Raw genomic sequence first — 22,081 nt, 5'->3', positions numbered from 1 at the left:
CCAAAGACGAAGAAAAGACGCCACAGGTCACTTTAAACCGAAACCGCACACGACGGAAAAAAGTACACCATACAATGCAGACTAGCTCAGGATAAACGGCATTCCTGACCGAAAGAAGGCTACTAGTGTCAAACATGGACCTCAATTAGAGTGACAAATTTCCCAGAATGTACGTCTGGAGAAAAACATTGTATAGTAGTGAATCACGGAATGTGGGAAAATTGGAGTAGAAGAGAATCGAAGCATTTTTGATGTGATACTGCGTAAGGGTGCTGAAAATGAGGTGGGCTGATTAGATAAGGAAGGAGAATATCTGCAGAACCTGCGATGATAGAAATAAGTAGGAAACACTGACAAGAAGGGAGAGGATGATAGAACATGTATTAAGACATTAAATAATAATTTCCATGGTAGCAGAGGGAGATGTGAAAGGTATAAAGTGTAGCGAATGACAGAAATTGGAATACATCAGACAAATAATCGCTGTAGTTGCTTCAGAGTGCTACTCTGGGATGAAGAGGAACATGTGACGGAGAGCATCAAACCAGGCAGTGGAGAAACAACTCAAAATAGTGCCGTTAAAAGTAGAAGGTGAACACCGCCCAATGTAAGTCGATTGTTGTAAATCAAATTATCGTAATGCTGGTAAGAAAGAAATAGGAAATAACATCAACAACTGAGAGCTCTGTGTGGCGTTGCGAGGTGCCGGGGCTAACAGTGTATTTAACACTAAATTCTTCTAGAATCTACATATGTAAATGATGCTCTAAGCCCCCCGTATTCTAACTCCGAATTTTGCTGTTGCACAAGGATTAAAAGAAATACGCGAACTGACTCTAATCAACCCTGCCAGTGGAGTAGAAGACAGTTTGGCACCTGCAATAATTTAATTTGATAAATAAGTTAAATAAACGAAGGTTTCATTAACATAGTGAGGAATGATAGGGTTGCTCTACCGATTAACAGAATGAAAGTTCTGTCCAAAATAACAATATGATTTATTAAGACTAAACACAAAATAATAAACAAAAACACATGAAACATTTACAATACATCAAATTGGCTCAAATTGGATACCCAAACAAACGCTGTGAATGTGAAGTTGTCCCTAAACTAGATTGTGAGGATTATGACGAAGTGGTACGTGGAGCAAATTCCTTGCAACTCAAATCTTAAGAGAAAACACATAGCCAACCCAACATTAATTGCTGCTACCCAAGACAGAACAAAGTTAGAAAAAGACGAACAGGCACACTCTGCTGAGCTCTGATTATCACCTAGGAAAATCCCTGTCTGCCGGTGCTGCAGACATACATTACCAATCTGTCTTCTTAACTGCAAGAACACGATTTGGCGTACCGGAGGCAATGGCTGATTGCTTCGACGTCCTCGACCGAAAAGCGAGAGCCGACCACCTAGAGCACCCGTACAGGCCGAACACACAACATTCCCGCCCCCACGACAGTGGCCGTGGTTAAACGTTCCAATCAGCAAATCGAAAACCGGCGGAAAATTCTACTCCATTGCCAGAGCACTACCATTCCACCAATGGAGATTCTTGGCGCCAATTTCTGCGCTGATTTTGCTACGTCACGGAGCTATGCCCTGAGCAAGCCAATCACAGTTACTATTTTGCAGAAAGCGCGGGAATTTTCCCGCCACAACTGCCTGGGTACACAAGTCATTCCCACGCCTCGCTGGTAGCCCGCCAGGAAGTGTTTTCGCTAAGTTTCTGCGAAGTAACGGAGCCTCTAGCCCAGCCGCTACTTCAGGCCCCTCCGGGCGTGTCTTTTGACAATGTTGGCGTCTGCAAAGCATTCACTCGACTTCCTTACACCCGTCGGCTTAACCCTTTCCAGATCAGCATATCCCGCCTGTCACCGGACCACCCGGGTGACGAGAGACGCTGCGTGGGAAGTCCGCGTGTGAAGGAATAGCAACTTTTCACCGCATGCAATTAGAGACGAAAATCGTAAGATAGAAATGTGGGAGGGGGCTCATGCCACCTCTCATAGCCCCTACGCCATTTTAGATTGTAATTGGTGAGCGGTTGACTCACTTAGGAGCAAGGTAGTGAGTCAATCGCCCAAGAACATTCTCGCAAACTGGCTGCACATGCCGCACTCTATAAAGAAAATCACTGCAACTGAAAAATGCAGCTCATAGAGGGTGGATTATTTATGATGTAGCCAACTTCACCTTCTTAATATGGAACACTAACACTCACATCACACATCCATACCCAGGGAGCCCCTTCCAAACACCGATTCACACAGACATTCACTCTCTAAATACGGCCCGGGCATGTGAGCCAAATATGGAGCAATTTATTCTTTACAATCAGCGTTGGAGTGCTCCGCAATTAAATGCCCAAGATGTTACAACAATTTTAATCATTAAACTAACCTGAACTCACTCACACATCATACTATTTAAGTTAACAATCTCTTTGTGAGCTTTCAGAATCTAATTACAACCTCCGATTCATTCTGTCTGCCTGCAGCAAGAATAACCTTTACAAAATGTTCCTTGAACTGATAGTCCATTCACAATGACAGAGGTGGTATCTGCTTCAGTTTATGGGGACTTCAGGCACACTGTTTGCATACACACAACAATAAATACAAAATACAAAAAAAAACATGGTGTGGATAACAATACAGTATTTTGTAATGAGAATTACAGTGTAAAACACAAACACATACAAGGTATAACATACATTACAAAAACAACACTAGAGGAAGAAATTTAAGAAAAAAAACAAGGTTCATGGGGCATCAAGTTGTGCGTGCACATTGCACAAAGTTCACGACTGTGCTGAGAATGAGGCACTAAATCACATTGTTAGAAATATTCGAAGCACTTCACAAATTCCACAGTACTGACATCACATAGGGCTAAACGTCGGGTGTTGTTGCTACGTTGTTGCAACAGCAATAGGGTGTGCTGGAGCATCTGCAGTACTCTGTTGAGATTGCAGCAAGACTCACGGATATGATCACGGCAGTACGGTAGGAAGACACAGTGATAGGCTCTCCTCACGTCGATTAATTGTCTCTGAGGTCTACTTGTTGGGATACATCACTAGTCTAGGTCTCTTCTCTCACTGGACAGTACTTTACGTTTCCCAATATTGCAGTTCGACGAGGGATGATGGCACGTGGAGTGACTCCACAAGTGTGTGAGGTCATCCATACAGGATCGAACTAGGAGTGACGATTGCTACAACTGCTCTCTAATAGAGAGGAGAAGTTAGAAATGAGACCATAAATTTGTTAGTGTGGCACGATACTGCTTTGTGTATGCAGATCGGCCAATGCTAGTGAGTTGTAAAAACCCAAACAGGTGAGTATATTGCGTCCCTTTCTGTCCTGAGGCACATGAGGCGCAGGTTCTGACACGATATGTGATCTTCTTCGTGTACTCACGACAACGTGGTCTGCCGCAGGGAATCCCTCCAAACGGCTGCCGCGTCCGAAGAGCTAGCAGGCTGTCGCGTGTGGGTCGCGTGTCAGTGTAAACGGCCAGCCTCACTTTCGCTTGTGGCCCGGCGAGGGCTGTTTGCCGCCTAATCCCTCAGGTATACGGCCCGGTGACTGTCAGCTTGTAGGATCAGATTCTGTCGCGCCCTTCACGTCAGGTGGAGCGCTGACACTCTCTTCTTGCAGGTAGCTGATGACCTCTTGTTTTTGCTCCGGCTGGCCTCTGCATTCCCACGATCCCCGTCATCTGCACAATTCTTACAAAAATCTTATGCCTAACTTTACCCCATGACCTTCTATGTTATAATAAATTTACATAACGATACATTGATGGTCTGTCATTTCAGACACTCTTATTTTAATTTTATAGTTATCAATCTACGGCTATCACTATAACCAAATCTTGGTGTATCTAAGCTAGACATGGAAATAATCTATCTTGATATTTGTGTAGAGACAGATCTCACTACTGTACGTGGTGTGTGACGCTATACTGGATGAACAATTAAATGTGCGGGCCCGCACTAATATTACTATTAATTATATAGATCGACAGTAGACATGCTCAAGAATTAACTACCATTTGCCAACGATCTACATTCTATGTCTTTTAATTAAATTATGTTGTTATGCAGGTCTAAGTTTTACTGTGCTATAAAGAACATGCAACTATGCTACTTTCGCTCGCCCGTCGTCCCTCCATCTCGGGTTTGTGGTTTGGTGACCTGAAAAATAGCATCTCAACAGGCGCGCGCCAAACACTTGTGGTAGAAAACGGTCACAATATTAAGGATCTAGTTATTGTAAAATCCTAAAGTTTAATTTATCCTAGTATATGGTACTCTCTCTGTTATGTTTTTTTTTTTTTTTACCTTATACAACACTCTTACATAATTCCTGTTACGCTGAGATGTCTCGCTCCTCGCCACTATTGACGACAGTGATGTGCGCGCCGTACCACATGGCCTCCGAGTTCTCACTACGCCTCACTGAAACTCCAGAGACTGAGTTAGCCATGGCTATACGAGACAATAAATTTATAGAGTAACTTCTTTTTCTATGTTATGCAGTATTCGCGATCAAAGAACACCTTTCCAGAGGCAATATAATATGACCAAGCCAGGACTGGTTCCTGTTGAGGATTCCGTCGCCCACCACACATCAGCTACACAGTATGTCGCGAATTTCCAAGTATAATTCCTTGGTTATTCATCTGTGACAGTCACAAGCAGCACGCTAAATCCGCAACCAGCACATTGGCATGGTGGGCTTTATGCCTGCATTTCTACCGTCTAGGCCCTAGGGCACCATTGGAGTCAAACGCTCACAGGTTCACCCCGACTTGCAAGACAACGATGCTGGCGCATCACTGTAAAAAAACTATACTGCACATGTTCATCCTCGAAATCACGCAATATACCACAATCTTGCAGTGCACTGACGCGTGCCTGCAAGCATTGGTATGAACGTCTCACGAACTGGTTGTGGCCGCTATGGAGCGTATCACGACTTCTCAGAACGCTTCTAAGTGCACGTTCTTGTATGCGCCCGTTTGTGCGACATCTCCTCACTCATCATTTTCCCTCAACATGGACACCAGACAGGAAAGGACAAAAACATTGCATCATGGAAAGATAGTGTCTCCTACTCCACCGACATTGGAAGTCGCGAACAAAAAAAAAAAAAAAAAAAAAAAAAAATGATAGCAGCAGTAAATTCTTATGCGAGACAACGCAGCGTGTTAATACTTTAGCAATCTTAATCTATTAATGCAACGATTATCGTTCCCCGAAGAAAGGTTCATACACTCCTGGAAATGGAAAAAAGAACACATTGACACCGGTGTGTCAGACCCACCATACTTGCTCCGGACACTGCGAGAGGGCTGTACAAGCAATGATCACACGCACGGCACAGCGGACACACCAGGAACCGCGGTGTTGGCCGTCGAATGGCGCTAGCTGCGCAGCATTTGTGCACCGCCGCCGTCAGTGTCAGCCAGTTTGCCGTGGCATACGGAGCTCCATCGCAGTTTTTAACACTGGTAGCATGCCGCGACAGCGTGGACGTGAACCGTATGTGCAGTTGACGGACTTTGAGCGAGGGCGTATAGTGGGCATGCGGGAGGCCGGGTGGACGTACCTCCGAATTGCTCAACACGTGGGGCGTGAGGTCTCCACAGTACATCGATGTTGTCGCCAGTGGTCGGCGGAAGGTGCACGTGCCCGTCGACCTGGGACCGGACCGCAGCGACGCACGGATGCACGCCAAGACCGTAGGATCCTACGCAGTGCCGTAGGGGACCGCACCGCCACTTCCCAGCAAATTAGGGACACTGTTGCTCCTGGGGTATCGGCGAGGACCATTCGCAACCGTCTCCATGAAGCTGGGCTACGGTCCCGCACACCGTTAGGCCGTCTTCCGCTCACGCCCCAACATCGTGCAGCCCGCCTCCAGTGGTGTCGCGACAGGCGTGAATGGAGGGACGAATGGAGACGTGTCGTCTTCAGCGATGAGAGTCGCTTCTGCCTTGGTGCCAATGATGGTCGTATGCGTGTTTGGCGCCGTGCAGGTGAGCGCCACAATCAGGACTGCATACGACCGAGGCACACAGGGCCAACACCCGGCATCATGTTGTGGGGAGCGATCTCCTACACTGGCCGTACACCACTGGTGATCGTCGAGGGGGACACTGAATAGTGCACGGTACATCCAAACTGTCATCGAACCCATCGTTCTACCATTCCTAGACCGGCAAGGGAACTTGCTGTTCCAACAAGACAATGCACGTCCGCATGTATCCCGTGCCACCCAACGTGCTCTAGAAGGTGTAAGTCAACTACCCTGGCCAGCAAGATCTCCGGATCTGTCCCCCATTGAGCATGTTTGGGACTGGATGAAGCGTCGTCTCACGCGGTCTGCACGTCCAGCACGAACGCTGGTCCAACTGAGGCGCCAGGTGGAAATGGCATGGCAAGCCGTTCCACAGAACTAAATCCAGCATCGTCGATCGTCTCCATGGGAGAATAGCAGCCTGCATTGCTGCGAAAGGTGGATATACACTGTACTAGTGCCGACATTGTGCATGCTCTGTTGCCTGTGTCTATGTGCCTGTGGTTCTGTCAGTGTGATCATGTGATGTATCTGACCCCAGGAATGTGTCAATAAAGTTTCCCCTTCCTGGGACAATGAATACACGGTGTTCTTATTTCAATTTCCAGGAGTGTAGAAAAGGCAGTAGTGATTTTCCTCCAGATCTTCTTCCATGTTGTGCTCAAATCCTATCGGTGACCGTGATAAGGCGTCTGCAATAATGTTCTGACTGCCGGGGATATATTCTATCGAAAAGTTGTACTGCTGCAGATATGATGCCCACCTAATGAGCCGCCTGTGATTAAGCTTTGCAGTCATCAAGAACTCGAGTGCCTTGTGGTCTGTGTAGACCCTCGTCTTGCGACCAAACAGAAGGTATCTGAATTTTTCAAACGCCCATACAATAGCCAGCGCCTCTAACTCGGTTACTGAGTAATTCCTCTCACTCTTGGCTAGTACTCTGCTACCAAATGCAATTGTCTTCCACACCCTGTTTCCTTCATGTACACAGTCTTGGAACACCATGACACACAGACCTGAGTAGGAACTGTCCGTTACTATGCAAAGCTCTTCTGCTAAATTAGGATCTGAGAGGATGGGTGCTTGTAATAATGCGAATTTTAATGCTTTCCATTCGGATTCGGCCGCCTCATCCCATTCCCAAGGAATCTTCTTTCCTGTAAGTTGATGCAACTTAGGACTGCTCTGAGTTTTGTCATGTATAAAGCGGTTGTAAAAATTTGTGATCCCCAAGAACCCCCTTAACTGTTTCTTTGTCGTAGGAATGGGAAACTTTTCAATCGCTTTTCGGGATTTGGCGCAATGCCCTCACCCGTGATGATATGTCCTAGGAATTTGACAGAGGACGTCCCGAAATTCGATTTTTCGATATTGATGGTCACTCCGTATTCCTTGAATGTCGCAAGGAGTTCACCGAGGACCGCATTGTGCTCGCCCCAAGATTTCTCCGCGATCAGCAAATCGTCCACATAGCTGGTGACATGACGTTTCAAATTATCCAGCCCCCGAATGAATGCGGCAGACGAAATGTTCAAACCAAATGGGAGACGACGAAACCGGTAACATCTTCCAAATGCTAAAGAGGCTGTGTACTGTCTGCAATTTGGATGGAGCTCGATCTGCCAGAAACTCGATTTTAGGTCAACTGATGAGAAGATTGATATTCCATGGAAGTTTTGTAAGAGTTCCTCTAATCGTTCCGGTCTGTCTGTTTCGGGTTCTATTATGGTATTAATTTGTCGCGAGTCCAAGACTAAACTAATACTACCATCTGCCTTCTCGACTACTCTTAACGGGTTATTATAGGCTGAAGCCGTAGGTTCTATTATTCCTTCACTCAGCATTAGCGTAATTTCAGCTGCTACTTTCTGTCGATATGCCAAGGGGATTGGATAGGGTGGCACACGAAACTGGTTGTGCGGACGTACACGAAATTCATATTGGAAGTTCTTTATTGATCCTGTCTTGGGAAGGAAGACCTCCGTATGTTCTACTAGTAATTTATGAAGGTCTTTGCGGTGGTCGCACCTTATGTTCTTTATTGCTTCCACTTTTTCTCCTATTTTCTCCTTTATTTCTCCCATTATTCCGACTTCATTTCCCGCGTCCGGCCATCCTGATTTCGGTTTTCCGTGATTTCCCTAAATCAGTCCAGGCAAATGCCGGGATGGTTCCTCTGAAAGGGCACGGCCGACTTCCTTCCCCATCCTTCCCTAATCCAATGAGACCGATGACCACGCTGTCTGGTCTCCTTCCCCAAACCAACCAACCAACCAACCAATCCGACTTCATTCTCATCCGTGTCCTCTCCCCTACCCGCAACGTCGACCTGTTCTTCCTTTCTTTCAGACACGCATAGTTTATCCGTACACAGTTAGACGGTAGTTGAGCTGGGATCAGCTGGTCGTCGAACTTAATGTGGACGGGATTCCCTTTCCTCAAAACCACTTCACCTCGTCCTAGATCAACTATCGCTTCATGTTCATTTAGGAAGTCCGTTCCTATTATCATGTCGATCGCCAGATTTGGCACGATCCAGAAGTTAGACTCTATTTTGTGTCCTTGGCAGTAGAATTCCAGTCTTGTTTGTTGGGTGACCTCCGTACATTTACCCGCTAATGCACCTTTTATTTTGGTTTTCTTAACCGATAGAACAGGCCAGTCCATCTCCTGAGAGCACCTCTTGTATGCTGCCTCAGATGTTGCTGTTACGTAGCTTCCACTATCTATTATCGCATTCATACTCTTTTCAGCTATTGCTACTGTGATAAGAGGCTGCCGATCTTGTCGAGGAGTTGCTTTATGTTCCTCGAGCAGGATTTCTGATAAATCTTCGTAATGTATCATCCGTAGTTGGCCAGGTCCGAGATTACGTGCGAAATCACGGCGGCCTGTGTTCGCACTAGTTGGCGTCAATCCCTTGTTAAGCTCCCCCTCCTCTGACGTGCATTAGGATTAGCGGGTCTAGTTTCAATCTCCTGGTTCCATTGTTGTCCTTGGTTTCGCTCTCTCCAATTACGGTCGCTTTGCCGTTCCTTATTCCTCCTATCCCAGATTCCTTGTCTAGATTGACCCTGCTCCCTGACGTTCTGGTTTCCGTGTCTTTGGTTTCCATAACCTTGAATAGCGTAACCTTGACTTCCGTCACCCTGGTTTCCTAACTGACCAGTGCGATTATGCGATCTGTTGTCGTCTTCCCTTCCTGGCCCGTGGTATTTGTTACTTTGCCACTTCTTCCTGTCCTTTGCGTCTTGTTTATCAAAGACTACTTCGAGTTAGCGCAATAGACTCTCGAATGCTTCTATGTCAGATCCACACTTCCCGACAAGTGTCTGTTGATACCTAACTGGCAATTTGGAAAAGCAAAATTTGATGATTTCTCCATTGCTATATGGACTATCTACAAACTGATTCTTCTTGAGTAAATCATCAAAAAATCTGGTTACGCTCCTATGCCCGGACACTTCCAGTTCAGGACAAAATATTATTTCCTCTTTAATCCTGTCTTGCGTTTCCCTTGACCAGTAGGTCCGCAGGAATGCACCAACAAATTCCTGATAAGTCCGAGACGTCGCTGCCACACCCCGCATCTTTTCCGCGGCTTGGCCTTCGATGTGTCCACACATGAATTCTAATTTTGCCTGGGTTGGCCATGACGACGGTAATGAATTTGTAAACTGCATCACCCAGCTCTTCGGATGCATCGACCGTCCATTATCTTTGAACTTCTGGAATTTTAGTATCGACAGGAAGTGATTCTGATCAAAATCCTGTCCGATCCTCGCACTGGTGTTGTCACTCGTTTCCGATACTTGCACATCTGCTGAGTGTCCTGATCTATCTTGCTGAAAACTGTGATGTGCTACCTCTGTATCACAGTGGAAGTGGCACTCAGAATTTACTCTCCTAAGTGGGCTACAATTATTGGAGCTATTACTCGCTGTTTCGGCGTGTGCACTGTTTGTTCCGCACTCTGTCACTGGGCTAGAGCACGGCGGGCTTTTCCTTGGAGACACAATTCTGTGTACTCCATCATTGGAATCTGAACGCGCAGTGCTCGTGTGCCCGTTTCGCTCTAGTTTTGCTATTCGACTCTCTACTTCTTTCGTTCGTTTCGTGGTGTTCGCAACCGCGATATTACCCTGAGTTTTTAAGAACGCTAGGGATTTTGAGTGGGCCTGTGTCGCACGTCACAAGCGCCCTGCGAGTTGAGAAGTTGCTTGTGCGATTTTCATTGCCCCTTTTGCTGCCATTTTGGCTAGGCCTGCTGCTTTTTGTGCTACCATTGACATTTGTTTTACTTCTCCACATTCTTTCTTTATTGTTAGTAATTCCCCTCGAATTTCCCCTGTATCCGAAATTATTGCCTGAGTGTCCTCCTTACGCTGTTCGTCAGCTACTTCCTTATCCTTCTTACGCTGTTTTTCCTCTTCTTCCTTCTCCCTCTTACGTTGTTTCTCTTCTTCTTCCTTCTCCTTCTTACGTTGTTCGTCAGCTTCTTCTTTCATTGGTCGTAGGAAGCTCAGTATTGGGTTAATGTCATCATTTTGATCCTCGTCACACATGGGTGATGTAACTCTGGACACCTGGGCGCTAGAGCTCTGACGTGGCCGAGCTGGCCCCTGTCTGCTCTCGTTCGTTTGATTATAAATTTCTGCTACCGTCTCGATCTGTGTGCCTGTCTCTGTTTCATCCTCTACCTCACTATCATAATCACGGCCGCGACGCTGCTCTATGATCGCGTCCAAATCACCCTCCTCATCAATGACCCTGGCGTCCTGTCCTGCTAAAAATGTGCCCATCTCATCTCCGAACCTATCACCGTCAGTAAACTGCCCCTTATCCATTATGCTATCCTCTTTCGTTTTAGCTACGCTCAATAATAGTCGTGCCTTACTTCTCGTTATCATTCATGAAAAACAAATTTATCTAAAATGCTCAATAAAATTTATCTACTCCACATATTTTTACACATAGACATAAAATTTCAACAACGTCGTTCCAACGCTATAATTACATGCACGATTTGTTGTGGTACAGAAACCACACACAAACCCGACAAACTGTGATGTGGTACGGACACCACATAAAAGAAACACAAAAAAACAATGAACAAACAAAAATACATACTTAAAACAAAAACTGTAATCATGCGCCGCTACTTAAAACTAATCGCGGAACTGCCAGAAAAAAAACTTGGGTATTAATCAATAAAAAAAATTAAGCAAAAAAAATTCTGAATGTCCCTACTACTAATAATACTTGCTTATCAGCGATTTACAGGAAAGATCCGAGGCTAAGGGTCGCCATTTTATGCGAGGTGCCGGGGCTAGCAGTGTATTTAACACTAAATTCTTCTAGAATCTACATATGTAAATGATGCTCTAAGCCCCCCCTATTCTAACTCCGACTTTTGCTGTTGCACAAGGATTAAAAGAAATACGCGAACTGCCTCTAATCAACCCTGCCAGTGGAGCAGAAGAGAGTTTGGCACCTGCAATAATTTAATTTGATGAATAAGTTAAATAAACGAAGGTTTCATTAACATAGTGAGGAATGATAGGGTTGCTCTACCAATTAACAGAATGAAAGTTCTGTCCAAAATAACAATATGATTTATTAAGACTAAACAATAAATAATAAACAAAAACACATGAAACATTTACAATACATCAAATTGGCTCAAATTGGATACTCAAACAAACGCTGTGAATGTGAAGTTGTCCCTAAACTAGATTGTGAGGATTATGACGAAGTGGTATGTGGAGCCAATTCCTTGCAACTCAAATCTTAAGAGAAAACACATAGCCAACCCAACATTAATTGCTGCTACCCAAGACAGAACAAAGTTAGAAAAAGACGAACAGGCGCGCTCTGCTGAGCTCTGATTATCACCTAGGAAAATCCCTGTCTGCCGGTGCTGCGGACATACATTACCAATCTGTCTTCTTAACTGCAAGAACACGATTTGGCGTACCGGAGGCGATGGCTGGTTGCTTCGACGTCCTCGACCGAAAAGCGAGAGCCGACCACCTAGAGCACCCGTACAGGCCGAACACACAACATTCCTGCCCCCACGACAGTGGCCGTGGTTAAACGTTCCAATCAGCAACTCGAAAACCGGCGGAAAATTCCACTCCATTGCCGGAGCACTACCATTCCACCAATGGAGATTCTTGGCGCCAATTTCTGCGCTGATTTTGCTACGTCACGGAGCTATGCCTTGAGCAAGCCAATCACAGTTACTATTTTGCAGAAAGCGCAGGAATTTTCCCGCCACAACTGCCTGGGTACACAAGTCATTCCCACGCCTCGCTGGTAGCCCGCCAGAAAGTGTTTTCGCTAAGTTTCTGCGAAGTAACGGAACCTCTAGCCCAGCCGCTACTTCAGGCCCCTCTGGGCGTGTCTTTTGACAATGTCGGCGTCTGCAAAGCATTCACTCGACTTCCTTACACCCGTCGGCTTAACCCTCTCCAGATCAGCATATCCCGCCTGTCACCGGACCACCCGGGTGACGAGAGACGCTGCGTGGGAAGTCCGCGTGTGAAGGAATAGCAACTTTTCACCGCATGCAATTAGAGACGAAAATCGTAAGATAGAAATGTGAGAGGGGGCTCATGCCACCTCTCAGCGTCGCTTTTAAAGTTTTGTTTTAAAGCACTGTGTTCCTTATGTGATGGTCTATGTGCTTGATATGCCCCATGACCCTATTTTCATTTGAAAATTACGAGTTGCATTGAAGATGGCAGTTTCGAAAATGGCTGCCACGTTGGTAAGTTAAGGCCTAGGAATATAAGGTACCAACAGTGGCCGGATATAATGTGCTAATGTGCTACAGCACACTGTAAATTTTGCACTAAAATTGTGCCATTTCTCTTCGAATGCAAGATGTAAATCGTATTAAGAGTACGCCATTTCTCTTCGAAAGCGAGTTGGTACGCAAATAAAATGGACGAAATGAGGTTTATCAGCGCTCTCTCCTGATAAGTAGTAACCAGAATCGAGTGCTGAAACGATGGCCAGCCACACCACTGTCAACTGAGGCGACGAACGCAGCTGTTAGCTGTCGACTGCGCAAGCTCTGACGTGACGTAATACCTTCTGGCACTACACGTACTATGTTGTTCAGAGCACTAGGTCAGTACTTTCCCTTGAAATTGCGTTTTGCGTATCGTGCAAGGCAAACACACAGCTTGAGAGACTTTTGTAACTGTGCCAGGTCCGGCTGTAGCTGGCACGGTAGCTCAGCATGTTCGGTCAGAGGGTTAGCTGCCCTCTGTAGTAAAAGTACTGAGTGAATGAAGGAACTAAAAACTTGAACGGGTGTCGTGGGACGTCCTCACCAAACAAGTGCAACGAACAATTACGAACAAAATGAGATTTTTTTATTTTTTTTTTTTTTTTTTTTTTTTTTTAAGGGGTTTAAAGCACAGATTGGCAGGTCATTGACCTGGATTGGATTTCAACAGTTACCAACATCTTTTTTTTCATTTTATTCTATTTTATTTTTAGTAATGTTGAACAACTACCTATAAAATTTAAATATGTTCAGACAGTTCAATTTTTATACGTAAAATAAATATATTCAATTTAACTACGATTACTGCCTTTGTAAGTTCAAAGATGCCACTCCTTTGAGGTGTAAAATGAATGTGCGCAACGAAGAATAATAAACGCTAAATGAAGATTTGGCCCTGTCTGACTACTGCCTGAAGCAGATCTTAGGATCTCTTAATTCTATAAATTACAATCTAAACATAAATGAATGATGAAGGCAAGTAATCCTACTAAATGACAAACGTTGTTCCTGCTTATATATTTATTGTGGATTAAAAAAACCCTTATATTACAAAGTTTAAATTCCCTAAGTAAAATTACTGATCAGTTGCCCAACTCTGCCCCTTATTATGACTGCGCGGTCTAATATCAATAACGCGAAATGACTGCCATCATTTACGTACCAAACACTGGAAGACACTACTTTCAAAGATGATCAACGGTGGTGTGGAACCTCAGTGGAAATAAACTAAAATGATCACAGTTGTTTAACTTTATAGCCCTAATAATCTGAAGCAATTTGCGATATCACCGTATGTACTGCGTCCGGTGCGTTGAAGTGATGGTTCTCGTACTCGTCTGCGACGATGGAAGAACTCCAGCCACAAATAAACTCTTTCAAACACTAGGACGGCCGTAGGCGGTCCTCTGACTAATATACTCTAATACTGTCTTCTCCTCTCTGTGTTCTACAGACGAGAAACGCGAACTCCCAACGGCAAGGACTGAGTTAAGATAACGTCTCAACGTAAGTATAGACAGAGGAAGTGCTCTCAATTACTGAACGTGCGTACTCAACAACGACTTCCAACCTGGACGTGAAGTCGAGAATCGCATAGGTTCGCAACAGTACAGTGCCCAACTGCTCTAACTCTCCTGAGAGTTTATAAGCAGCAAGTCCATCCACATCAATAAAGCTGATATCGAGCGACCGTCACCCACGAGCCCTCACAACGGAAGACCTGTCTCTCCAGCGCTGGCTTCCCAGCAAGGCTCAGCTCCCCACCATCGTAATTCCGAAAACGAGTTATATCCCCGATACCACGGAATATTCTCCCTTTCTACAGATTCTTCCGAGCGCCGACCAACCATATTTTAGTCTTTTGCTGTCCAGCGCGGAAAGTACAATGGTACGCTTCTGAGTAAAAATCCTTGGAAATAACCCAGCCTGCGTGGTTTCCGACGTGCCACTTCTTCGTTCCTCTCACCTGTGCCCAAGATTTCCGTAGTATCCGAAGTATAATCCTTCTGGTTCAGCAACAATATCGGCCGGTCGCGACTCTATTGAGCTCCAGCACTTAGGTGCTACAACGTCCGTCTCCTACTTCCTGTGTTTAAGCTGGACCAAAACACCTGTGTGGGCCTTCCACCCAGGGCTTGAGTTCCGTCTGCCGTTTCATTTCCACTGTCGTTCCAACCTCTACTAGTATGATAATAAAGACACTCCGTCACCTTTCATGCAATAAGCGTTAACAATTATTTACAAGGTGTACGTGACAATGCCGGTTTCCTTTAAATATTCATATATACGATGTACTACTATCAAATAATACCTAATGTGGTTGTAGAATACGGCAAAGTATGTGGATGAGTGCTTGTAAGGTGCGAAATTATAGCCACCTTACAAAGTCAAAAGGCTAGAGGCACACTCCTAAAATTTTTCACGAGCTGCCACTAATAAAGACCCTTTCTCTGCCGTGATAATGCTTGAAACGATCATCTAAGTCATACGAAAAAGGGAAAGAAGTCGAGCTTCTGTAATTACACACCGTACATGGAGAAGGCAAAATTTACAGTTCTGCTTATTTGTACGTGGTTTTAACAATTGAACGACTTGTTGTATTTGATTTACGCATGTAACAGTCTAGTTAAACTAATGCACACTGCAATTCACAATATTAATGCGATAGTTATTGGTTTGTGTGTGTGTGTGGGGGGGTGGGGGGTGGGGGGGGGCGGGGGGGGGGGGGGGCTTTGAAGGAACTAGACTGCAAAGGCTGACGGCCCCTGCGGTAGTTACTATTCTTACATTTGGCCAGGTGCAATAGTAAATAAAAGCCTCAAACATTGTATTCCCAATTTTACAGTCGAATGAATTAAAGTCCTTCGGTAGGTTCCTCTTCCTGTTGCTCCCACAGTAGTATAACAGGAAACAACAGTGTGGCAGCGAACATTTAGTTTTTGAAGATTCCTGAACACTAGATGATTTGTTTTACCGTGTTTGTATATGAAATGAAATCCGTTTCTATCTATAAGGTAAGCGTTTGTGTTTTATGACTTTCGACTAATCCGTAGGCCGACAGGGTACCACAACAATATCAAGATAAGAATCATAATATACGCTGCCCTGTAAAACTTGGGGACGAGATAGATACGTAACATAAGATACTAATAACTAGGTGGCAATAAATGAAAGTGCGGGAGCGAGTTGTAGGGATGTCACCAAGTCGTGCGCAGAAAGCAGGAAGTCACATTCCGTGACGTCACCGTGAGCGTGGCGCCAAATGGGGCTCGTCTCACAACACGTCGCAGGTGAATGAACGGGAGAAGACTGTGTGCGTCAGTCAGCTAGCAGGCGCAGAGTACGGGCGCAGCTCCGAATCCTCCCGCGGTCAGAAAAATGGTACCGAATTCTCCCAAGCCCACAAAGGTCTGAAAAACGATGGAACCGAGTCCTCCCGTTTGAAGCAGGTAGCAGTTCTAAACGTTATGAATACTCCAAGCAGGCAAAGGAAAGCATATGAAGCTACAGTATAAGATGTAAAAAAAATTTCGCGTGTATTGTGAGTATGTTTAAAAGTTTGATCTTTTAAGGTCACGCGCAAAGCGTGCATAAGTGAATCAATATTTTTTGTTTAAAGCGTGGGAGGGGTAGGAAAAGGAGATGACGAACATGGCAGAAATAATTATATTGTTGTTTGTAATCCAACATACAATGTGTCAGTTAGGGAGGTCCTGTTACCTGCTTACCTACCTGGTTTCGGGAAGATTCGGGGCTGTGCCGCAGAGTACTGTGCTGGTGATGTTCTCCATTACAACGTGACCCGGAGACAACATTTGGATGCTTCACGTCGGCAAGAATCGAAGGGAAATTGGAAGGAGGACGAAATGTGGCGAATGTAGCCCAGGAGTTTTGTATTGCTCAGAGCATTACTTCACGTGCATAGGGAGCGTTGTGGATGACAGGCACAGCTGGCCAAAGAAGAGGGGGTGGTCGGCCACAGTCGACTACAGCAGAAGGAGGCAGTTACATTGTGCAACAAGCAAGAAGGGAGCCACGCCAAACAGCGCGTACACCAGCGCTGCAAGGCGTGCAATCTTACACTCCACAGTGATACGGCGACTGTATGGGGGGTAGTGTCTTTGACTCATAACCATTTGTGTTCCGTTGACACCCGCACATCGGCAGCATCGTTTGCGAGGGTGCCAAGAGCAAAGGGAGTGGACCAACAGCAGTAGGGTCGCATGCTCACAGCGGAAGAATGGTTGGGTGGTTGGGTTGATTCGGGGAGGGGACCAAAGAGCGAGGTCATCGGTCCCATCGTATTAGGGAAGGATGGGGAAGGAAGCCGGCCGCGCCCTGTGGCAGGAACCATCCCGGCATTTCCCTGAAGCGATTTCGGGAAACCACGGTAAACCTAAATCAGAATGGCCGAACGCGGGTTTGAAGCGTCGTCCTCCGGAGTGCGAGTCAAGTGTGCTAACCACAGAGCGTCAACTCACTCGGTCGTATCGGAAGAGAGGAGATTTAGGGCGAGTAGTGATTCTGCACGTACCCTCATATGGCGACAGGTGGGAACATATGATGCTCCCAGGAACGTTGTCGAGTGTGACTGTTTTGGTAGTCCAGATGTTACGGTGTGGGGAAGCATAATGTTACATTCAGGTATCATCATCATCATCATCATCATTTAAAACTGATTATGCCTTTCAGCGTTCAGTCTGGAGCGTAGTCCCCCTAATAAAATTCCACCATGAACCCCTATTCAGTGCTAACATTGGTGCCTCTTCCGATGTTAAGCCTATTACTCCAAAATCATTCCTAACCGAATACAGGTACCTTCTCCTTGGTCTACCCCGACTCCTCCTACCCTCTACTGCTGAACCCATGAGTCTTTTGGGTAACCTTGCTTCTCCCATGCGTGTAACATGTCCCCACCATCTAAGCCTCTTCGCCCTGACTGCTACATCTGTAGAGTTCATTCCCAGTTTTTCTCTGATTTCCTCATTGTGGACACCCTCCTGCCATTGTTCCCATCTACTAGTACCTGCAATCATCCTAGCTACTTTCATATTCGTAACCTCAACCTTATTGATAAGGTAACCTGATTCCACCCAGCTTTCGCTGCCATACAACAAAGTAGGTCGAAAGATTGAACGGTGCACAGATAACTTAGTCTTGGTACTGCTGCCTGACTATCCATGTAAAGACCTTTATTTGCTTGCAAAAGTTTGCCTCCTATTCCATAATCTCGTAGCCCGCATCTCGTGGTCGTGCGGTAGCGTTCTCGCTTCCCACTCCCGGGTTCCCGGGTTCGATTCCCGGCGGGGTCAGAGATTTTCTCTGCCTCGTGATGGCTGGGTGTTGTGTGCTGTCCTTAGGTTAGTTAGGTTTAAGTAGTTCTAAGTTCTAGGGGACTTATGACCACAGCAGTTGAGTCCCATAGTGCTCAGAGCCATTTGAACCATTTTGAACCATAATCTCGAAGAACAGACAATAACTTCGTCCTAGGAACCCGGTCATATGCCTTTTCTAGATCTATAAAGCATAGATACAATTCCTGTTCCACTCGTAGCAGTTCTCCATTATTTGCTGTAAGCTAAAGATCTGGTCCTGACAACCTCTAAGAGGCCAACACTGATTTTCATACATCTTGTACTCAACTCATACTCGCACTTTCCTTTCAACAATACCTGAGAAGATTTTACCCACAACGCTGATTAAAGAGATACCTCTGTAGTTGCTACAATCTTTATTGTTTCCATGTTTAAAGATTGGTGTGATTACTGCTTTCATCCAGTCTGATGGAACCTGTCCCGGCTCCCACGCCATTTCAGTTATCCTGTGTAGCCATTTAAGACCTGACATTCCACTGTATTTGCTGAGTTCCGACTTAATTTCATCCACCCCAACCCCTTTATCGCACTGCAATCTATTGACCATTTTCTCCACTTCCTCAAATGTGATCCTATTTCCATCATCATTCCTATCCCATTGTACATCGAAATCTGAAACATTACTGATCGCATTTTCACCTACATTGAGCAACTCTTCAAAATATCCCCTCCATCTGCCCAAGGCATCAACAGGATTCACCAGCAGTTTTCCTGACCTGTCCGAAATACTTGTCATTTCCTTCTTACTTTCCTTTCGAAGACTGCTAATTACACTCCAGAATGATTTTCCAGCAGCTTGACCCAAAGTCTCCAACCTGTTTCAAAAGTCTTCCCAAGATTTCTTCTTGGATGCTGCAATTATATATTTGGCTTTGTTTCCATCTTCAATATAACTTTCTCTGTCTACCTGAGTTCTAGTATGTAGCCATTTTTGATACGCCTTCTTTTTCCTTTTACAGGCTGCCTTGACTGTGTCATTCCACCAAGCTGTTTGCTTCATCCTACCTTTACACACTACTGTTCCAAGACATTCTTTAACTACTTCTAGTACTGTGTCCCTGTACCTTGTCCATTCCTTTTCCAATCACTGTAATTGACTACATTCAACTAACTGGTACCTTTCTGAGATCACTGTTATGTAGTTGTGCCTGATTTCCTTATCCTGAAGTTTCTCCACTCATGGAGGTTATCACTTCCAAATCGTCGAACACGGCACAGTCGCCGCTGAACGTTATTGCGACACTGTAATCCTATCCCATATGTCTTTTCAAGTGTGTATTCGGCCGTAACTTAATTTTTATGAATTACAATTCGCGACCCCATCGAACAGTTCAGGTGGACGAGATTCGGTGAATGGGCTGACCTGCCCGATCCTCCGACTTTAACGTGTGGCATGCGTTGTGGAAATGTATTGCCTAACGTTCACGTACGCCAGCGGCCGTCCAGCAGCTGTCAACCACTCAGGTGGGGAGACGTAACGCCCTCGTTACAAACCTCGTGACTGCGTGAGAGCACGATGCAGGGCTTGCATTAGCGTCCGTGGTGATGATACACACTGTTAAGAAAAAAATGGCTCTGAGCACCATGGAACTTAACATCTGAGGTCATCAGTCCCCTAGAACTTAGAACTACTTAAACCTAACCAACCAAGGACATCACACACATCCATGCCCGAGGCAGGATTCGAACCTGCGACCGTAGCGGTCGCACCACTATTAAGAAACATGTCTGTAGCGTCCAGGGGTAAACATGAGTCACGGTGACTTCAGTGTAATTATTGTCTTTGAATAAAATTCTCATTTCTTTTCGGATCGTTGTGGGTATCTTTCAGTTACCTTCTTTACAATACTGTAGCTGTTCTTTCTATATATGATCGAAGATTCATCGAAGTACGTTACTTGGCAGTGACAGATTTTGTGAAGTTCACTTTCGTCCTTCAGTTCTGGATGGAAGTGTATTAGAAAAATTTGATTGTACAGAACGCCCTTGTGTCATCTCAGAATCTTCTAGGTCTGAGGGGCAACGTATTTTGACGATTATATATATATATATATATATATATATATATATATATATATATATATATATATATATGACGCTTATCGTTCAGTTCGTAATACCGGTGTTTCAAAATGAATATCGTGATTTTAAGACTTTGTAGCATTTATTGCATTCAACTTACAATTGTAAACAATAGGGCGGATAAGAGAGCAACTTGAACAGTTTTGCTGGTATACCTCTGTACATGCGCCTGCAGTATTTCGTGTGTCTTTCGCCAGGAAGCGCTAGTAGCAAAGATGACGATTAGTGAACAGGAAGATTTCTGGCTTTTACAGTCTCCAAGGACTGAGTCTGTTATTACAGTGGAACCTGCGTTCTGTGTTAAGTCTGTTGTAGTCCTTCAAGTGCTAATGATACCCGTAGATGGTATAATCAGTTTGAAGAAACCGACAGTCTTTGCAAAGGGGAGAGTACGGGACAGCGAAGAGTGACTAAAGAACATGTTCAGCGATTGCGAAAGTCTTTAAAGCGTAGCGCCAAGAGATCAGTTCGGAAGGTTAGTTGTGATTTGGCAGTTCAAGGGATGTCTGTGTGGATACTTTGCATCCTTAACGTCTCCAGCTGTTACAAGTCCTGAGGCCTTTGAGATTACGGTTTACGTGCCAGTTCTTCAAATCAAATGCTGCTGCTGTGTGATAAAGAATTTCTGGGTCGTATCATCCTCAGTGATGAATCGACACTCCACCTTTTTGGGTTCATAAAGTATCATACGCAGTACCTCCGCTAACAGCTGCTTTACCCTATTTAACAAACAGTATTCATGCAGTTGTTACAACTATTACTCCAGACACACTGATCACGGTTTGGGGAGAAATCACTCACCAACTTGATGAGTTCCGTGTGGCGAGTGGTGTTCACATTGAACACATGTAAGAAAAACTGTTCGAGTTGCTCTTTCACTTGAGGTGTTATTTGTAATTGTATGTGGAATGTAATTAATACTACAAAGTCTTAAGACTGCGATATTCATTTTGAAACGCCCAGTAATAAGGCACAAACATTTACTCTCAAACAGAAGACCGCTCGCATCTGCTTCGTTACGATAATCCACCTCAGCTTCCCTCTGTAAATTCACCGAGCTAATCTCGAGAGATATGTTCACGAATTTCCTTACATTTTGACGATGCGGAAAAACCAATTCTGGAAAGGGACTCAACTTCGCACCAACACCTGTTGCAGATTTCGTCACTGGCATGGAACAAGTAATTGTCTCCCTCCCAGGTGGCAACATGAAAGAGATACGTCGGGAAACGTGGCGCGCGCTCACTAGAGCCATCTCAGCGAGGACAAACGTTACGAAAGCGGAAGAAGCTGCCATTCGAGAACTACGAAAGGAACCTGATGTAGTCATTCTACCTGCGGATAAAGGAAATGTCTCTGTGCTGTAACCGCAAAATGTATATGACCTACCAGAGGATCCAGCGTACAGAAAATTCAAGGGAGACTCGACCAGCAGAGTGAAGAAGAAGACTATTGAGGCTCTGTACCAGTCGCTGCAGAGGGAAGTCCTCAAGAAGTTTCGACCACGAGCTGCTGCACCACCAAGGCTCTAGGGCTTATCAAAGGTTCACAAATGTGATGTTGCTCTACGCAACATAGGAACGCCAAGTAACAGCTAGCCAAACATCTAACGCTAGTATTAAGTCCCTACGTCCGTAAAACGGTAAATGTCAACACTACATTAGGCACTCTGCACATTTCATTCAACAAATGCAAAAACTGCGCCTCCATGACCTTTAGTGAGCTTTGAT

The sequence above is a fragment of the Schistocerca americana genome, chromosome 8 (assembly GCF_021461395.2).
Source record: "Schistocerca americana isolate TAMUIC-IGC-003095 chromosome 8, iqSchAmer2.1, whole genome shotgun sequence".
NCBI lineage: Eukaryota > Metazoa > Arthropoda > Insecta > Orthoptera > Acrididae > Schistocerca > Schistocerca americana.
The sequence above is the reverse complement of the archived record's forward strand: the minus strand, read 5'-3'. Positions refer to the sequence as shown.